We start from the raw sequence: 18671 nt of genomic DNA, 5'->3' as shown, positions 1-18671 counted from the left end.
TTTTTGTGATTAAACTGTCACCTTCAAAACCCATTTAAACACGATCATCACTGTTACGGTTAAAACCACCACATATGTTGCTATATAGTTGCTACGCCTGTTATATGATTCAAACTCCAATCAAACCATCGAATCCATATAACCTGCTACATTCACGTTTGATTATTGATGCTATGCTACTAATTGCTTACTATTATTTCTGTTCTAATCATCATTCGAACACCTTTAGCAAACCCACTAAACCGTACTCGTTGTATCATGCTGCTCCTTTATTTTTGTTTCACTGTTTTCGATAACCCTCATCTCACGGCCACTACCACCTCACTTTCTGTTCTTCGTGATCCCAAAAGCCACCACCGTAGCTTCACCATCAAACCATCACTTCATTACTGCTTTTTGTTATTATTGCTACAACTTGGATCGATCACCACCACCACCACAAACTACTGATATCGAGTAATATCTTTGCTCGAAACTTGCTACTCCTGCAAGTTCTTTTTCGTTGCAATACCCTCGTAAACTTGCTATTCTTTTTATCACTCGCTGCAGCTATGTACCGCTCCTTTTCGTGACCCAGAATACACCACACGTATACCTGCAATCTGTTACTACTATACATGTTTTTATTCCTATTCCTGTTTTAAAAGGCCCAAATAATCAGCAAAGACCAACCCATTACTTCTGCTAGTTATGGTTTGGTCGAAAGACTTACAACCAAAACCCTACTCGATCATTCGAACTACTGTTACTAGCCGTTTCTTGTTTCTATCACCTAGAACAAAACCAAACAAATCACCACAATTGATCGTGAATGATTGCTTCCTGCTGTATCCCTTTGTGTTCCTTTTCGATGTCCAATAAACCAAAAACCATTGAATAACCAACACAATTATATATATTCGAACCAGCTGTCTTCATCATATGCTAACAATTTTAAACACCAAAAGGAGTGTTTTTATTACTTTATGGCCGACCATTATCAACCCAAAATAACCCCACTTGATTATAAAAAAAAGGAAATTGATCGGTTACAGAATTCAGTTGGGCCACCATCTTATTTCGAGTTTTAAACTTCAACAAACTGGGTCATTTAAACTGTTAGCGGATTGGGCTATTGTTGGGCCGGCATCCTTTTTACTGTTGGGCCGAAAAGCTTAATAATAATGATGATATTGGTAATGAATGTGAATGATGATGATTAGAAGATTAATGATAATGGTTAAATAGATTAGGCCGTGAATTAAAAATAGAAAAGTAGTAACAGAGGGATGGTCGGAGGATTTTTCTGGTTAGCGGGAGGTCGCGGGTTCAAACCCGGACTTGGGCATTTTTTTTAAGGGCTACTTCTTTGAGGCAGTATTACTATTACCATTATTATTATTATTATTATTGTTATTATTACTATCATTATAATTATTATTATTATTATCATTATTATTATTATTATTATTATTATTATTATTATTATTATTATTATTATTATTATTATTATTATTATTATTATTATTATATTATTATTATTATTATTATTGTTATTGTTATTATCATTAACATTAAAATTAACATTTTTAATTAAAATTATTACTATCATTATTATTATTTTCATTAACATGATATAATTTTATTTACTTTATCTTTATTATCATTATTATTATTATTATCATTAATATTATTATTACAGTATTATTATTACTACAAACATAATAACATTATTTACATAAATATTTACATATAACAAATTTTGATTTAACAATATAATACTAATATATGTATTAGTATAACTATATGTATAAATATTAATATACAATATATATATATATATATATATATATATATATATATATATATATATATATATATATATTAATATTAATATTATTATTACAGTATTATTATTAATACAAACATAATAACATTATTTACATAAATATTTACATATAACAAATTTTGATTTAACAATATAATACTAATATATGTATTAGTATAACTATATGTATAAATATTAATATACAAAAGATATATATATATATATATATATATATATACATATATATACATATATATACATATATATACATATATATCTATATATATTATATATATATAACTTTTGAAATAACAAATAGATTACTAAATTAAATAAGTAATATACATAAACTAGTTTGATTATTATTACGTGTTAATTATATGTGTTAATATATATAAATGATATAGGTTCGTGAATCCAAGGCCAACCCTACACTTGTTCAATGTCGTCATATGTATTTTTACTACAAAATACAGTATTATGAGTTCATTTGATTCCCTTTTACTCTTTATATTTTTGGGACTGAGAATACATGCGCTATTTTTACAACTGTTTTATTAAATGCCTTTGAAATCTATATTTTTGGACTGAGAATGCATGAGATGCTTTTATAAATGTTTGACGAGATAGACACAAGCAAAACATTCCTCGAATGAATTATTATACAGACAGAAGTTCTGTTGATTATTATTGAATTAGTTGGACTTTATAATTGCCACTAATTGATGTGAATATTTCCCCTTGATTATTATAGCTTGGTAACCTAAGAATTAGGAAACGGGTATGGCCCCTAATTCACGCAAATCCTAAAGGTAGCTACCGGGTTTAACACCCCCACCCAGAATGTTCACTAGACGGAAGAGCTAGTGGGCGTGGTGTTTAGTACTTCGAGGTTTATATATTATTACAGACTGAAAGTTCTGTTTATTTTGGGGATATGATTGATGCACATTAAATGTTAAGTGAAATGTCCCGTTCATATTGATTATAAACGTTCCATATTAATTAATTTCGTTGCGAGGTTTTGACCTCTATATGAGACGTTTTTCAAAGACTGCATTCATTTTTAAAACAACCATAACCTTTATTTTATCAATAAAAGTTTTAAAAGCATTACGTAGATTATCAAATAATGATAATATAAAATATACTGTTTACACATGACCATTACATAATGGTTTACAATAGAAATATATTACATCGGCATATGTTTCTTGAATGTAGTTTTTACACAATATCATACAAACATGGACTCCAAATCTTGTCCTTATTTTAGTATGCAACAGTGGAAGCTCTTAGTATTCACCTGAGAATAAACATGCTTTAAACGTCAACAAAAATGTTGGTGAGTTATAGGTTTAACCTATATATATTAAATCGTAACAATAGACCACAAGATTTCATATTTCAATACACATCCCATACATAGAGATAAAAATATCATTCATATGGATTGAACACCTGGTAACCGACATTCACAATATGCATATAAGAATATCCCCATCTTTCCGGGATCCTCCTTCGGACATGATATAAATTTCGAAGTACTAAAGCATCCGGTACTTTGGATGGGGCTTGTTGGGCCCGATAGATCTATCTTTAGGATTCACGTCAATTAGGGTGTCTGTTCCCTAATTCTTAGATTACCAGACTAAATAAAAAGGGCATATTCGATTTCGATAATTCAACCATAGAATGTGGTTTCACGTACTTGTGTCTATTTCGTAAAACATTTATAAAAATTTGCGCATGTATTCTCAGCCCAAAAATATAAAGGGTAAAAAGGCAAATGAAACTCACTTTCGCAGATATTTCCTTCCTCGGAAATAAGACTTGGCCACGGATCGATTCACAAACCTATACAAATATGTACATATATATCAAAGTATGATCAAAATATAATTACAACCATTTTATTATGTTTTAAAGATTTGAGTGTATTAAGTCAGCTGTCCTCGTTAGTAACCTACAACTAGTTGTCCACAGTTAGATGTACAGAAATAAATTGATATATATATTATCTTGAATCAATCCATGACCCAGTGTATACACGTCTCAGGCTAGATCACAACTCAAAGTATATATATTTTTGGAATCAACCTCAACCCTGTATAGCTAACTCCAACATTACTGCATATAGAGTGTCTATGGTTGTTCCAAATAATATATATACATGGGTCGATATGATATGTCAAAACATTTGCATACGTGTCTATGGTATCCCAAGATTACATAATATATTAGAATACATGTATAATACAATATAAGTTAGCTAGGATATGATTTGTATAGATTTGTTAAACATTTCCAGTAGCTAAAAAGATCAAAAATATCCAATCTTGTTTTACCCATAACTTCTTCATTTTAAATCCTTTTTGAGTGAATCAAATTGCTATGGTTTCATATTGAACTCTAATTTAAGAATCTAAATAGAAAAAGTATAGGTTTATAGTCGAAAATTTAAGCTACATATCAATTACTAAAGAGGTAGTCATTTCCGTCGAAAGAACGACATCTTGATGACCATTTTGAAAAACATACTTTCATTTTGAGTTTAACCAAGATTTTTGGATATAGTTTCATGTTCATATGAAAAATAATTTTCCCAGAAGAACAACTTTTAAATCAAAGTTTATCATGGTTTTTAATTATCCAAACCAAAACAGCCCCTAGTTTCACTACGACGGCGTATATCCGATTTTATGGTGTTCATCGTGTTTCCAGGTTTTAAATCATTAAGTTAGCATATCATATAGATATAGAACATGTGTTTAGTTGATTTTAAAATTCAAGTTAGAAGGATTAACTTTTTTTTTGCGAACAAGTTTAGAATTAAGTAAACTATGTTCTAGTGATTACAAGTTTAAACCTTCGAATAAGATAGCTTTATATGTATGAATCGAATGATGTTATGAACATCATTACTACCTCAAGTTTTCTGGATAAAACTATTGGAAATGATAAAAATGGATCTAGCTTCAAAGGATCCTTGGATGGCTTGAAAGTTCTTGAAGCAGAATCATGACACGAAAACAGTTCAAGTAAGATTTTCACTCGAAATAAGATTGTTATAGTTGTAGAAATTGAATCAAAGTTTGAATATGAATATTACCTTGAATTAGAAAGATAACCTACTGTAAATAACAAAGGTTCCTTGATCTTAGATGATTACTTGGAATGGATTAGAAAGCTTGGAAGTAAACTTGCAAACTTGGTAGTATTCTTGATTTTTATGAAACTATACTTATGGAATTTATGAAGAACACTTAGAACTTGAAGATGGAACTTGAGAGAGATTAATTAGATGAAGAAAATTGAAGAATTAAAGTGTTTGTAGGTGTTTTTGTTCGTTGGTATATGGATTAGATATAAAGGATATGTAATTTTATTTTCATGTAAATAAGTCATGAATGATTACTAATATTATTGTAATTTTATGAGATATTTCATGCTAGTTGCCAAATGATGGTTCCCACATGTGTTAGGTGACTCACATGGGCTGCTAATAACTGATCATTGGACTGCATATACCAATAGTACATACATCTAAAAGCTGTGTATTGTACGAGTACGAATACGGGTGCATACGAGTAGAATTGTTGATGAAACTGAACGAGGATGTAATTGTAAGCATTTTTGTTAAGTAGAAGTACTTTGATATGTGTCTTGAAGTCTTTCAAAAGTGTAAGAATACATATCAAAACACAACATGTATATACATTCTAATGGAGTCGTTAAGTCTTCGTTAGTCGTTACATGTAAGTGTTGTTTTGAAACCTTTTAAGTTAACGATCTCAATTAATGTTGTTAACCCAATGTTTATTATATCAAATGAGATATTAAATTATTATATTATCATGATATTATGATGTATGAATATCTCTTAATATGGTATATACATTAAAATATCGTTACAACGATAATCGTTACATATAAGTCTCGTTTCGTAATTCTTGAGTTAGTAGTCTTGTTTTTAAATATGTAGTTCATTGTTAACACACTTAATGATATATTTAAATATCATTTTATCATGTTAAATATAGTGTATCAATATCTTAATATGATACATATTTATTTAGTAGACGTTATCATAACGATAATCGTTATATATATCATTTCGAGTTTCTTAACTTAGTAATCTCATTTCTTATGTATATCACACATTGTTAATATACTTAGTGGGATACTTACTCATCATAATCTCATGTCAACCATATATATATATGTCTATATATACCACAACATGTAGTTTTTACAATTTTTGTAACGTTCGTGAATCGCCGGTCAACTTGGGTGATCAATTGTCTATATGAAACTTATTTCATTTAATCAAGTCTTAATAAGTTTGATTGCTTAACACGTTGGAAACATTTAGTCATGTAAATATCAATCTCAATTAATATATATAAACATGGAAAAGTTCGGGTCACTACATTAAGGTCAGTTACCAAGCCAAGCAAAGAAAGCAAAGTGAATGTTATATATCGAGAGAATGATTTTTATACACAGGTTATGTGTATGATATTTTGTAAACGAGATATGTGTACGGTTATTAAGCATTTTGAAAAATGATTTCTTACACGAGATATGTGTACTGTATTTAAAGGAAACCGCATGTACATTAAAGGTGGGTATAAGATTCGGACCCATTTGTACCATGTACATTTAAATCTTGTGGTCTATCAAAATGATGAATTTTATTGTTTAGGATAAACTGACGAACTCACCAACCTTTTGGTTGACACTTTTAAAACATGTTTATTCTCAGGTATTAAAGAAATATTCCACTGTGCATTTGCTCATTTTAAAGATATTACTTGAAGTCATTCATGGCATATTCCAAAAGACGTTGCATTCGAGTCGTTGAATTCATCAGGATTAAAATTAAGTCATTTATAGTTTGGATATATTATGAAAGGGTATGCATGCCTGTCAACTTTCGACGAAATGAAAGTTTGTCTTTTAAAAACGAATGCAATGTTTGTAAAATGTATCATATAGAGGTCAAATGCCTCGCAATGAAATCAACTATTTTTAATCGTTTATAATCGATATGAATGGGCCATTTCACTAAGATGCTTATTGCTTCTGCTGTAATAGACTGCTGTGTTAGACTTTCGCTGCATTGTTTAGAGATGTCTCAATCATGGAACTTTTATCTTGCATTCACAACTTATGTTATTTTTGAATAATGGCTTTGTAATGACCTTTGAGTCACGTACTTAGGTTTATGCTTTCTATTCGTAGAAGCACGTTATCTTTTGTAAAACTTTTGACGTTATCTTTACATGAATGCAAAACTATTTTTTAAACAGCATATAGTGTTTGACCTTGTAATGATCATGTTGTTGATGATCCGTACACGATGATTTTGTACGGGGCATCACATAAATGGAATAGGTACTTTCCATTGGCAAATTGTGGATTTGGTTTGCCTTCATCAAGGCAACAAGGTGAGTGTAAATATATTATATGCGTATGTATGTATAGGATGGATGCGGGTGGGGTAGAGTGATCCTTGTGCGTTCAAGTTCACTTTACATATGTGTGAGATAATGGACCCTGTGAGTTTCGGGTCCACTTGGCACGTTTATGATTTTTGGGTTACCACCCTTGGGGTAGTGAATCTCATGAGTTTAGGATTCACATTGACAAGTAGGTCAACCCCATTGACGTTGTTGAGGTGATTTGGGTAGTGAATCTCGCGTGCTTTCGGATTCACAATGTCGCGCGTGGTTTTGGACATTCCCATTGTTGTTGTTGTTATGGCTTAGGGTAGTGAATCTCGTGTAGCTTCGGATTCACGGGGGTGCGTGTGGTTCGGCCAACTCTATTGTCGTTGAGGTGAAGGTAGTGAATCGCGTGTGGTTTCGGATTCACTGGGGCGCGTGTGGTTTCGGCCAACCTTTATGGGTTTGTGGTTAAGGGGTTAACCTTGGAATTTTGAGTATATATATATATATATATATATATATATATATATATATATATACATATACATATACATATACATATACATATATACATATATACATATATACATATATACATATACATATATACATATACATATATACATATACATATATACATATACATATACATATACATATACATATACATATACATATACATATACATATACATATACATATACATATACATATATATATATATATATATATATAGGTATATTGTTGTGTTGTAGCTAATCTTGCAGATTTGACTTGGTGGTACGTAGTGTATAGCTTGCTTAGTTATACATGGATGCGGTATGTGTTTATTACTTGTTATTGGTTACGTATTCATTTTATGCATATGTATGGATATAGTATGTTTACATTCATTAAACTTTATAGCTTACCCTCTCGTTGTTTATATTTTTATAGATTCGCAAGGAAAAGGTGCCAAGGGTAAGCACGGGGACAAGTGGATTATTGCGGGTTGCTTTAGAAGACTTCGCTTTTGGATTCGATTTAGGATTGGGTAGTGCATTCCCAATCACCATGCTCGATCTTTTGTTGGAGTTCAAACGCTTTGGGTTGAAAGTGTCTTTGGTTATGTCAAACGGTTCTTGGGTCGTTATGTCCACTCGACATTTACCTTATGTATTGAATATTCTAATGTTGTTTAAACTTTTCGGTGAAATGGAACTGTTTTGAAAACATAACTGTGGTGTCATGGTCACTAATATTATTGTGTTATAAAAGAAGAAAAAAATTCGGGTAGGTATTATCACGGGTTGGGTCATTATAGTGGGTCCCCCTACTAAGGCTTGGAAACCACTCAGGAAATATCTCGGTGGTTAGTTGTTTTGTGATAATGTGTTTGATTATGCAGGATGATAAGGTGTGAAAGAAGTCTCGTGTGAACTAAGTGTGAAAGAAGTTTCGAGTGTACTAAAGTAATAAAAGCTTCATTTTTTCCTTTTTGATCTTTGTCTATTTATTGTTTTTCATGTTTTAGTTATCAAAATGATTGATATACTAGTGATACGTAGGTTTTGAATGCACCATTTACATTCGAAACATTTATATGTGTACATGCAAGGGCGGAGCTTTCTTAGGGCAGGAGGGGGCCCTCGCCCCTCCAAAAGTTTGAGTAAATAGTGGGGATCTATAGCTCTCAAAGTTACGGACGTTTGGGCTTTTAAATCAACTAAAACGGAGTCTGTATGAAGGAGTTATGACCGAAATAGTGAAGGCTAGCAGAATTTACGAGTTGCCACCATTTTGGTTTTATCTCCTTCAAATGGACTCGGATTTATTTGATTTAAAAGCTTAAACGCGCTGTAAGTAACTAGAGGGGGGTGAATAGTTACTTAGTGTAATTTTGAAAACTTTTTCGATTTAGAACTTGAGATTACTATAGTGTGATTTGAATAGTTTATTCACAAGTATAATAAATATGAAGATAAGGGATAAGAGAACAAACACGAAGATTTATAGTGGTTCGGGAAGATGTTAACTAATCTTCCTTAATCCACTCCTCAATTCTAACGAATTGAAAGTTAGTTTCACTATGATGATCCAAACTCGGTGGAGTGTCCGGATACAACACTAGCTCCTTGATAAGCTGCAACTTATGAACCCTTACGTCCCTTTGAAGAATTCACAATCACCAAAAGCTCTTACCACAAGATCCTAATGCTACCACTAAGTGAAACCTCACTTATCTTATAGATCCCTTTAAGAAGATAATTTACAAGTAAACTCACAACTAAGTTTACAATCACTCTTGTTTGAATCACTCTAAATTGATTACAATGCAATTTGAATGATATCATTAAATGTATAGAAATGTAAGTGCAACAGGTGAGTCTTCAAGTGCTCCAAGGTTTGGCTTTTGTAGGCAAGGGAAATTTAAACCCGGATGTCTGCGGCTCACCCCACGGTTGACCGTGGTTCGACCGTGCAGCTCTGATCTCTGAATTTTGTAGTCGTTTGAGATCTTTTACTTTGGCTTTTTCCCTTATTAGATGGCTATAATTAGATGCCAAAAACATCTGAAAAAACCTGCATTACCCCTTTTGTCTAGGAAGCATTCTTTGAAGTTGACCTAGGCTTGAAAGAGGTAAGTCACTTTGTACTAGAAGTGTGTCATTGATTTCCTTTTAAGACAAATGCATAATTTTGATCCCATGACAACCATATGCTTCCAAACTTCAAGTCACAAGTCTTCAACCCTTTTGTCAACATTATTTTTGTAAGTATGTGCTCTTATTGGCTACTTGTAAGCTTCCAATTTAGACTAACTTGTTTTTATATAAAGACTTTTGGGAGTTTACACTAAACTCTTATTAAATACATAATTAGTGCTTAATGGTTAATCAAGTGGAGAGCATCTCTTTAATTGGGACTTAATGACCATCTTTAAGTTTTACTATTTAGATTTATAAAATACACATTGAAAAGGAACTTTTATCCATACTTGAATGTTTAACATTTATCATAAGCTAATAGTGTCATTAAGGTGTCATTAAGTGTGATTAACCAAGATTAGTGTTTTAGTGACCAAAACTCATTTGAATATGAAGAAGGCAACTATTATAAGTATGTTTAAACAAGATTTGTAAATTATAGATGCCCCGAAGTAGTCAAACATATTTCGATCAAAAATCCAGACAGTGGGTTTCTGCGGTCGCTCCACGGTTGACCGTAGAGTAGATCGTGTACCTTGTTTCGAAGAACAAAGGTACAGGGCTTCTGTAACAACCCAACCCGCAATCCATACGATAAAATTATTTTTTTTATACGATACAATTACACGCTAATTAAATATGTAACCCATTTCACGAGTTCTATTTAAAGCGCACAACAGTTAATTGTTTACAAAAGGCACGAGGGCCACGAATAAAGTGTAGTACAAGTTTGACCATCTACAAATGATAGTTTATAAACCAAACGACGTTCCGAGCATGGTTTGGGACTAAACTACCCAAAATAGGCCAACTTCCAAAAGCACCAACAAAGCATCAACACGGGACACCTAATGTCCGATAACCCCCTTGCCCTTAACTACGCCTGCATCTAAAAAGATAAACAACGAGAGGGTAAGCTAACGCTTAGTGAATGCAATAATTATACATATACATATATAATCTACTCACATGCAATCACATGCACAATTACCTCATACACGCTAGCAATTTAAAAGGCGTACCAACGCAAGGCATAACGCTAAATCCCCAAGACCCCAAGCTAGCACAACGAAAGCATATATAACTCGAACAATATAATATGCTATGCTAAAACACATAACCATGGTTAACCAATAGTACAAGGGAATGGTACTTCGGATTTCCCATCGGTGTTCCCAACAACCGTTAGTGTACAACGAAATATATCACTAACCCCTGAGTGGTATCGAACGCCCGAACTTTAAACCCACCCGTCACCTGTAATGTGGTATCGAACGCCCGAACTTTAAACCCACGCTACACGCCTACACACATACATGACATGGCATCGAACGCCCGAACTAAAATCCATATCATATATTGACCCGATGTGGTATCGACCGCCCGAACTTAAACCCACATCGAATCTCGTACAAGTAAATACATTATATACACATATGCATAATCATTCCACTCACCTCAAGTCTCTTGTGAAAGCTAACCGAGCTTGCAACCCTTCAATGTAACGTACCTATTACATTATGCATTTATTAACATACAAACTAGTTGAATTAAATGCCAACCACAACCCTTGAGCATTTAATGACCCGTTTGCATTAAATGACTCAACTATACCAAAACCGCCCATTAATGGCCATGCCTCGTCATAAATCACTAAATGCTAGTGATTAGGGTTTAATAACATCAACTAACATATACTTGGTGTATTTCATAACCATTTCACCCGATTGGGTCAACTAGTGCTCTTTTGACTCTTTGACTTACAAATCAAGTCAAACTTACACAACAACAACTCTTTCATCATTTTAAAAGTGCATTAATGACTACAACCTCATTTAGCACTTACAACCTCAAATCACAAGACCAAACCCTAGATAATAGCTTTTAGGGTTTCCTTTCAACAATCCAACCCAAGACCCACCCATTTAACCCTCAAATGGGTCACACTAGTTCCATAAGAACCAAACCCTAGCCATAAACCAATTAAAACTCAAATCATAGAGTTAAGACTTACCAAGACTATGAACGTGTAGCTAGAGATACGATGAACAACTTTAATTCTCGCTTCTAGGATCGATTCACAAAACTTCACCTTCAAATCTCAAGATTAATCTTAGTGGGTTTTATGTTTTGGGAGGAAAATGTGAAAGAAAAAGGAAAAGAATATAAGAAATGAAGATAAGTGGTGGATATTAAAGACTCTATCCAGATCTACACGCGAAAAGACCAATTTACCCCTAACCATATTTAATTTAAGCTGAATTCGGAGTCTGAACTTCAGACTTGCCGCGGCGCGGCAGCTTTGTCGCGGCGCGACATAAAGAAGGAAAAAAGACCCCTCTTAACTCAAGTTCTGAACTGGATTTGCTTTGTTTGTCGCGGCGCGGTGTTCGCCTGTTCCTGGTCACTTCGACAACAAATCATAATACAAGGTTTCAAACACAAACACAACAACTTCCACCCTTCCTATGCACGTCTAAACCTCAACCTTAAGTCTCACACGACTTGACGCCAATCACGACACATTCATATACACGTATACGCTCGCATTCGAATATACCCATATATATATATATATATATATATATATATATATATATATATATATATACATATACATATATACACTCACACCTAACTAACACTTTAGTTCATTTAATCACATAACGAGTAAGTTATAAGCGTACTATTGATTAAGTACGTACCTTTAGACGTGCACGGGAAAACAGGGTGTTACAACTCTCCCCCACTTAAATCGGAGCGCGTCCTCGCGATCCAAGCCGCATGACACGATGGAAGATAAACCCATACAAATTCTTCAGGCTCCCAAGTAAACTCGGAACCTTTACTACGACGCCATTTGACTTTAAAGGTCCTCACCTCTTTGTTACGCAACATTTTCACCTTTTCATCAAGTATAGCAATTGGCTCTTCGACATACTCCAACTTGTTGTTTAACTCGATCTCATTTAGTGGCATCCATGAAGAATCATCCGCAAGACACTTACGGAGATGGGAAACATGAAATGTATTATGGATCCCCGCAAGCTCTTCGGGTAATTCTAACCGATAAGCAACTTCACCAACACGAGCTAAAATCTTAAACGGCCCAATAAACCGAGGAGCTAACTTTCCCCGTTTTCGAAACCGAATAATACCCTTCCATGGCGAAACCTTAAGCATCACCATATCGCCTTCTTCAAATTCGATCGGTCGCCTACGTTTATCGACGTAAGACTTTTGTCTATCTTGCGCCGCCTTTAAATGAGATCGAATCATATCGATTTTGCTATTTATCTCCAATACCAAGTCGGTGCTCCCGACTTCCCTTTGACCCACTTCACCCCAACAAATTGGGGTTCGACACTTTCTTCCATACAACATCTCATACGGTGGCATTCCAATACTAGAGTGAAAACTATTATTGTACGAGAATTCCACCAATGGTAAATGTTCGTCCCAACTACCACCAAAATCAATAATACACGCACGTAACATATCCTCCAATGTTTGATTCGTACGTTCGGTTTGACCATCCGTTTGAGGATGATACGCCGTACTCATATTCACCCTCGTACCCATGTCTTCATGAAACTTTTTCCAAAATCGAGAAGTGAAACGCGTGTCCCGATCCGAAACAATAGACGCGGGAATGCCATGTCTCGATATCACCTCTTTAATGAACATCTTCGCGAGTGCCTCCGACGATATTGCTTCTTTAATAGAGAAGAAACAACGCACTCTTCGTCAATCTATCGACAATCACCCAAATAGTGTCAAATTGGGTTCTTTCCGTTTTCGACTACTTGGTAATAAAATCCATAGTAATATGCTCCCACTTCCACATCGGAATTTCTAGCGGTTGCAACTTACCATACAGCTTTTGGTGCTCGGCTTTAACTTGCAAACACGTGACGCATTGCTCCACATACTTAACAACGTCGCGTTTCATGCCCGGCCACCAATAATCTTTCTTCAGATCGAGGTACATCTTTGTCGCACCCAGATGACTAGAATATTTAGACTTATGCGCTTCATCAAGAAGCACTTTTCGGAAGTCACTTCGACAACAAATCATAATACAAGGTTTCAAACACAAACACAACAACTTCCACCCTTCCTATGCACGTCTAAACCTCAACCTTAAGTCTCACACGACTTGACGCCAATCACGACACATTCATATACATGTATACGCACGCATTCGAATATACCCATATATATATACACATATACATATATGCACTCACACCTAACTAACACTTTAGTTCATTTAATCACATAACGAGTAAGTTATAAGCGTACTATTGATTAAGTACGTACCTTTAGACGTGCACGGGAAAACAGGGTGTTACAGCTTCCACGGTCTGGCCTGCGGTCGACCGTTGACCGACCGTGTTCCTTCAATATGTTTTCAAATGACTTTTTTGACGTATCGGTTTTGTGTATTGGTCGTTTGCTAGAGATAGTGTAGGCTTATAAACTTGTGTTGTTCTATACGTTGTTTAAGCACACAAGACTTGGTGTCATCATCAAAACAAAGTGGTTAATATTATTATTGGATCACTAACCAACATTCTCCCCGTTTTTGATGATGACAAACCTGTGTAAGTGTGCATAAGCGTATAATACAACACATGGGTTACATCACTTACCATACACTTTCTCCCCCTTTTGTAGAAGCAAAAAGGTTAGCTCCCCCTGAAACTAAGCGCACCCTAGAGTAATGCTCCCCCTTGAATGGTACATAATGGTTAATGATATAGCTTCCCCTTGAAATGTGCAATATAAAACTCATAGAAAAGATCATTAGTATACATTAGTCATAATAAGAGTACATGATACATTACACATCCTAAACATAAGTCATAATCATAAGTTAGGTTTATCATAACAACCCGCCCTTGATACAATCCTAACCAACATTTTTAGAGATAATTGGCATTGGTGCTGATGGCATCCGAGATTTCCAAGTCCTCAGAGTCCGATGAGAGGATAGTGATAGGAATGGAAAACTAAAATGTAAGTGGAGTGGTTGACTTGGAGCGAGGAATCTCTAGGGGAGTTATCATTCCTAGATGTCAGAAGATGCGATTGAGAAGAATGGAATATGGAAGAGGACGATTAGGAAGATTTCGAAGATTCCCCATTCGTTGAGTCACGACAAAGGCTAAGTTTATGTCTTCATTAGATAGAAAGGACCATAGGATGGCTACCTCAGTTTCCGAGAGATGATAAATGGAAGTTTCCCTACAATAGATATTATGTCGGATGACGGTTAGGTGGAGTTGAAGATCATGACGAATCTCAGAATCTTGAACACGGATGTGACGATTGAGGTCGATAGGTACTTTCGAGTGAGTGATGGTGGATAGTACTTCTTGTACGGGGTATGTTGGGTGCAAGGATCTAAGATTGGTTCCAGGAGTGTAGAAATCACGACCTTATAAGGGAATTCTCATAATCGAAGCAAAGTATGAGAGAGGCCAAGTGTGAATTTTCCTACTGAGTTTAAATTTGAGTTGATTAGGGTTGACAAGTTCGAAATTTGCTTAAAATTCTCGGATAAGAGGAGGGTAGATGACTTCATCTAGGTTTAAGAAATAGAAACATTCCTTTTGAGTGAATGTTTTGTGAAGGTTTGGAAATTCATCATAGTGAACAACACTTTCTTCAAGAAGGGTTCGAGTTTCCATTTGTTGTTGGTGATATGCCGCACATTGCCCTCGTGTGTTAGTCATTTCCTAGGGACATGGACATTTTAGCAAAAATCCATGTTGAGAACATGATTTTGAAAACCTATATGATGGACATATGTCGATTAATTCTTGTCTAGACACATTTTTGAAAACAAGTAAGGTGTGCCATTTTGAAAACTTAGACATGGTTCGTCATTTCAATCTTTGTTTACCATTGTTTAATAAATATCATGAGATTGATAATTATCATAAGAATTTGGTCAAACATTTTTGTGTGCATGAGTGGTTTGGAAAGAAAATCAACTTGTATGGATTATGCAATAAAAAGTTCCTACTTGGCACTCTATGAGTTTAAACTTGTACAAATTAGTTTTCACATAATTGATAGGTTATGCATCAAAAAAAGTGTTCCTCTTAGTAATGAAAGACACTAAAATTATTCTCATGTGAGATTTTGCAAGTAATTAAGAATTACATGAGAAATTTTTTTAAAGTAAGCATGATTAAAAAGATTTGGAAGCTTACCTTTTGAGGACCACTAGATGTTGGAGAGAAGGGAGACAATGAAGTCTGGAATCTAGTGGTTGGGGTTTAAGAGAGGAGTGGGATTGGTGAAAAAGTGGTTTAGATAATAAATATGGTGAGGAAAAGGACAAAATAGCCGTCGGCTGTTGTGCGGTTGACCCCACGGTCGATCGTGGTTCGACCGCACGTCTTCAGTAAGTTTAATTAAGGCACAAGTTCCATCATACCCAACCCATTCCTAATTAGAGTGAAGGTCTCCTTTTTTTAGTGGTTTAGTAAAGATATCAACAATATTTTCTAGGGAGTCTACCTTATCAATCACAATATTTCCTTTTTGGACATGATCACGTAAGAAGTGGTGCCTAATGTCTATGTGTTTAGTCGTAGAGTGTAATATTTAATTTTTAGATAGGCCTATAGCACTCTTATTATCACAACAAATAGGTATTTCAGAAAAGATGATACTATAATCGATGAAGGTTTGTTTCATCCATAGCACTTGTGCAAATGCTCTTCCTATGGCAACATATTCCGCTTCGGTACTAGATAGTGCGACGGATGTTTGCTTCTTAGAGAACCACGATGTTAAGCAAAGTCCGACAAATGCACATACACCACTTGTGCTCTTTCGATCAATCAACGATCCTCCATGGTCGGAATCCGCAAAGCATATAATTTCAACACCGGTGAACTTTGGATACCATAGACCAAGGTGCATGGTACCTTTCAAATATTTAAAGATTCGTTTGTTCGCTTCTACGTGAGACATTTTGGGATTCTCTTGGAATCTTGCACACAAGCACACACTAAACATAATATCGGGTCAGCTTGCCATTAAGTATAGAAGAGTTCCAATCATTTCCCTATATTTGGTGCTATCGAATGAATCTCCTTCTCCTTCAAGAGTATGCTTGACATTGGTAGCCATTGGTGTGGCCATAGGTTTTGAGTTTTCCATTCCAAACTTTTTGAGCATATCATGAATACACTTTTGTTGATTGATGAACGTTCCATCTTCTAGTTGCTTAATTTGAAGTTCGAGAAAGAACTTGAGTTCACTCATCATGCTCATTTCAAACTCATCATGCATTAACTTAGAAAACTCAATGCTAAGATACTCTTTAGTAGAACCAAATACAATATCATCAACATATATTTGAATAATAACCAAATCATTTTCATGCTTTTTGACAACTAATGTATTATCAATTTTCCCATTTCATATCCATGATTAATAAGGAAAGTTTTAAGTCTCTCATACCAAGCTCTAGGTACTGGTTTGAGTCCATATATGGCTTTCTTAAGTTTAAACACATGATACAGTTTTTCAAAGTCTTCAAAGCCCGGGGGTTGTGACACATATACTTCTTCATTTATGACACCATTTAGAAAAGTAATTTTAACATCCATTTGATATAGTTTTAAGTTATTGGCACATGTGTATGCAAGAAGTATTCTAATAGACTCTAGTCTAGCTACGGGGGCAGAGGTTTCATCATAATCGATTCCTTCTTGTTGACTATACCCTTGTGCAACCAACCTAGCTGTAACGACCCGACTTTTTTGACTTGATTTTGTGCTTTGTGCTTTCACGAAACTGCGTATATGTGCGTACTGAGCTAGTTTATGCTCTGGGATCTTAATTAATGATTAATTACTTTCATTAATATCTTACAACATGCTATTAAGTGTGTAATCACTTAACTTCATCCCCGAATGCTTTTACGACCGTTAGTGTCACTTGACGTTTGAAATGAGCTATGTACTTGGTACACGATTAACTTTGGTCATAATCGGAATATTATGACTACGTAATACTAATTTTTATTTTATAATAACAATTACTTGGGTTTTTGAATGCTTAATTACGCTTAGTAATTTACTAGAACATACTAGTTAGTCTTGTTGGACTTTCTACCTTATTGGACTTTAGCCCACCCTACACTAGCTAGTGGACTATTTAATTAGCCCAATTATTAATAACTAGTGACCCAATAATAAGTAAGACAAATGCCCATTTATTAGAGGGAACATACTAGCATTTTTATTAACCATTACCCATAATGTTGCATGGGATCCTAACATAAGTACCAACTTTAGACAACCACCAATCAAAAAGTGAAAAAGGTGTCCCCCTTATCCCCTTAGAAACCCATGGCCACACCACCCTCCCCATGCCCTCACCTCCTATAAATACAAGCCTTATTTCACCCATTTTACACTTGATCTCATTTGCAATTTACACACACTTACTCTCTAATTCTCTCTCTAGTCTTTCTCACTCTAAAAAGTGTAAGTTTTAAATTTTCTTCTTCTTCTTTTCTTCTTCATAAAGTCAACATCATCATCATCATTTTATGGATCTAGATTTTAGCTTTTGATCTTGTTATATCTTGTAGATTCAAACATGGATTTGAATCCTTCAAGAACATGGAAGTTTCAAGCTTTCTAGCTTTGAATCTTCACCTATTTTGTAGATCTAAATATTTTAGCTTTATTC

The sequence above is a fragment of the Rutidosis leptorrhynchoides genome, chromosome 2, assembly GCF_046630445.1.
Source record: "Rutidosis leptorrhynchoides isolate AG116_Rl617_1_P2 chromosome 2, CSIRO_AGI_Rlap_v1, whole genome shotgun sequence".
Lineage (NCBI taxonomy): Eukaryota > Viridiplantae > Streptophyta > Magnoliopsida > Asterales > Asteraceae > Rutidosis > Rutidosis leptorrhynchoides.
This window is presented reverse-complemented; position numbering follows the sequence as displayed.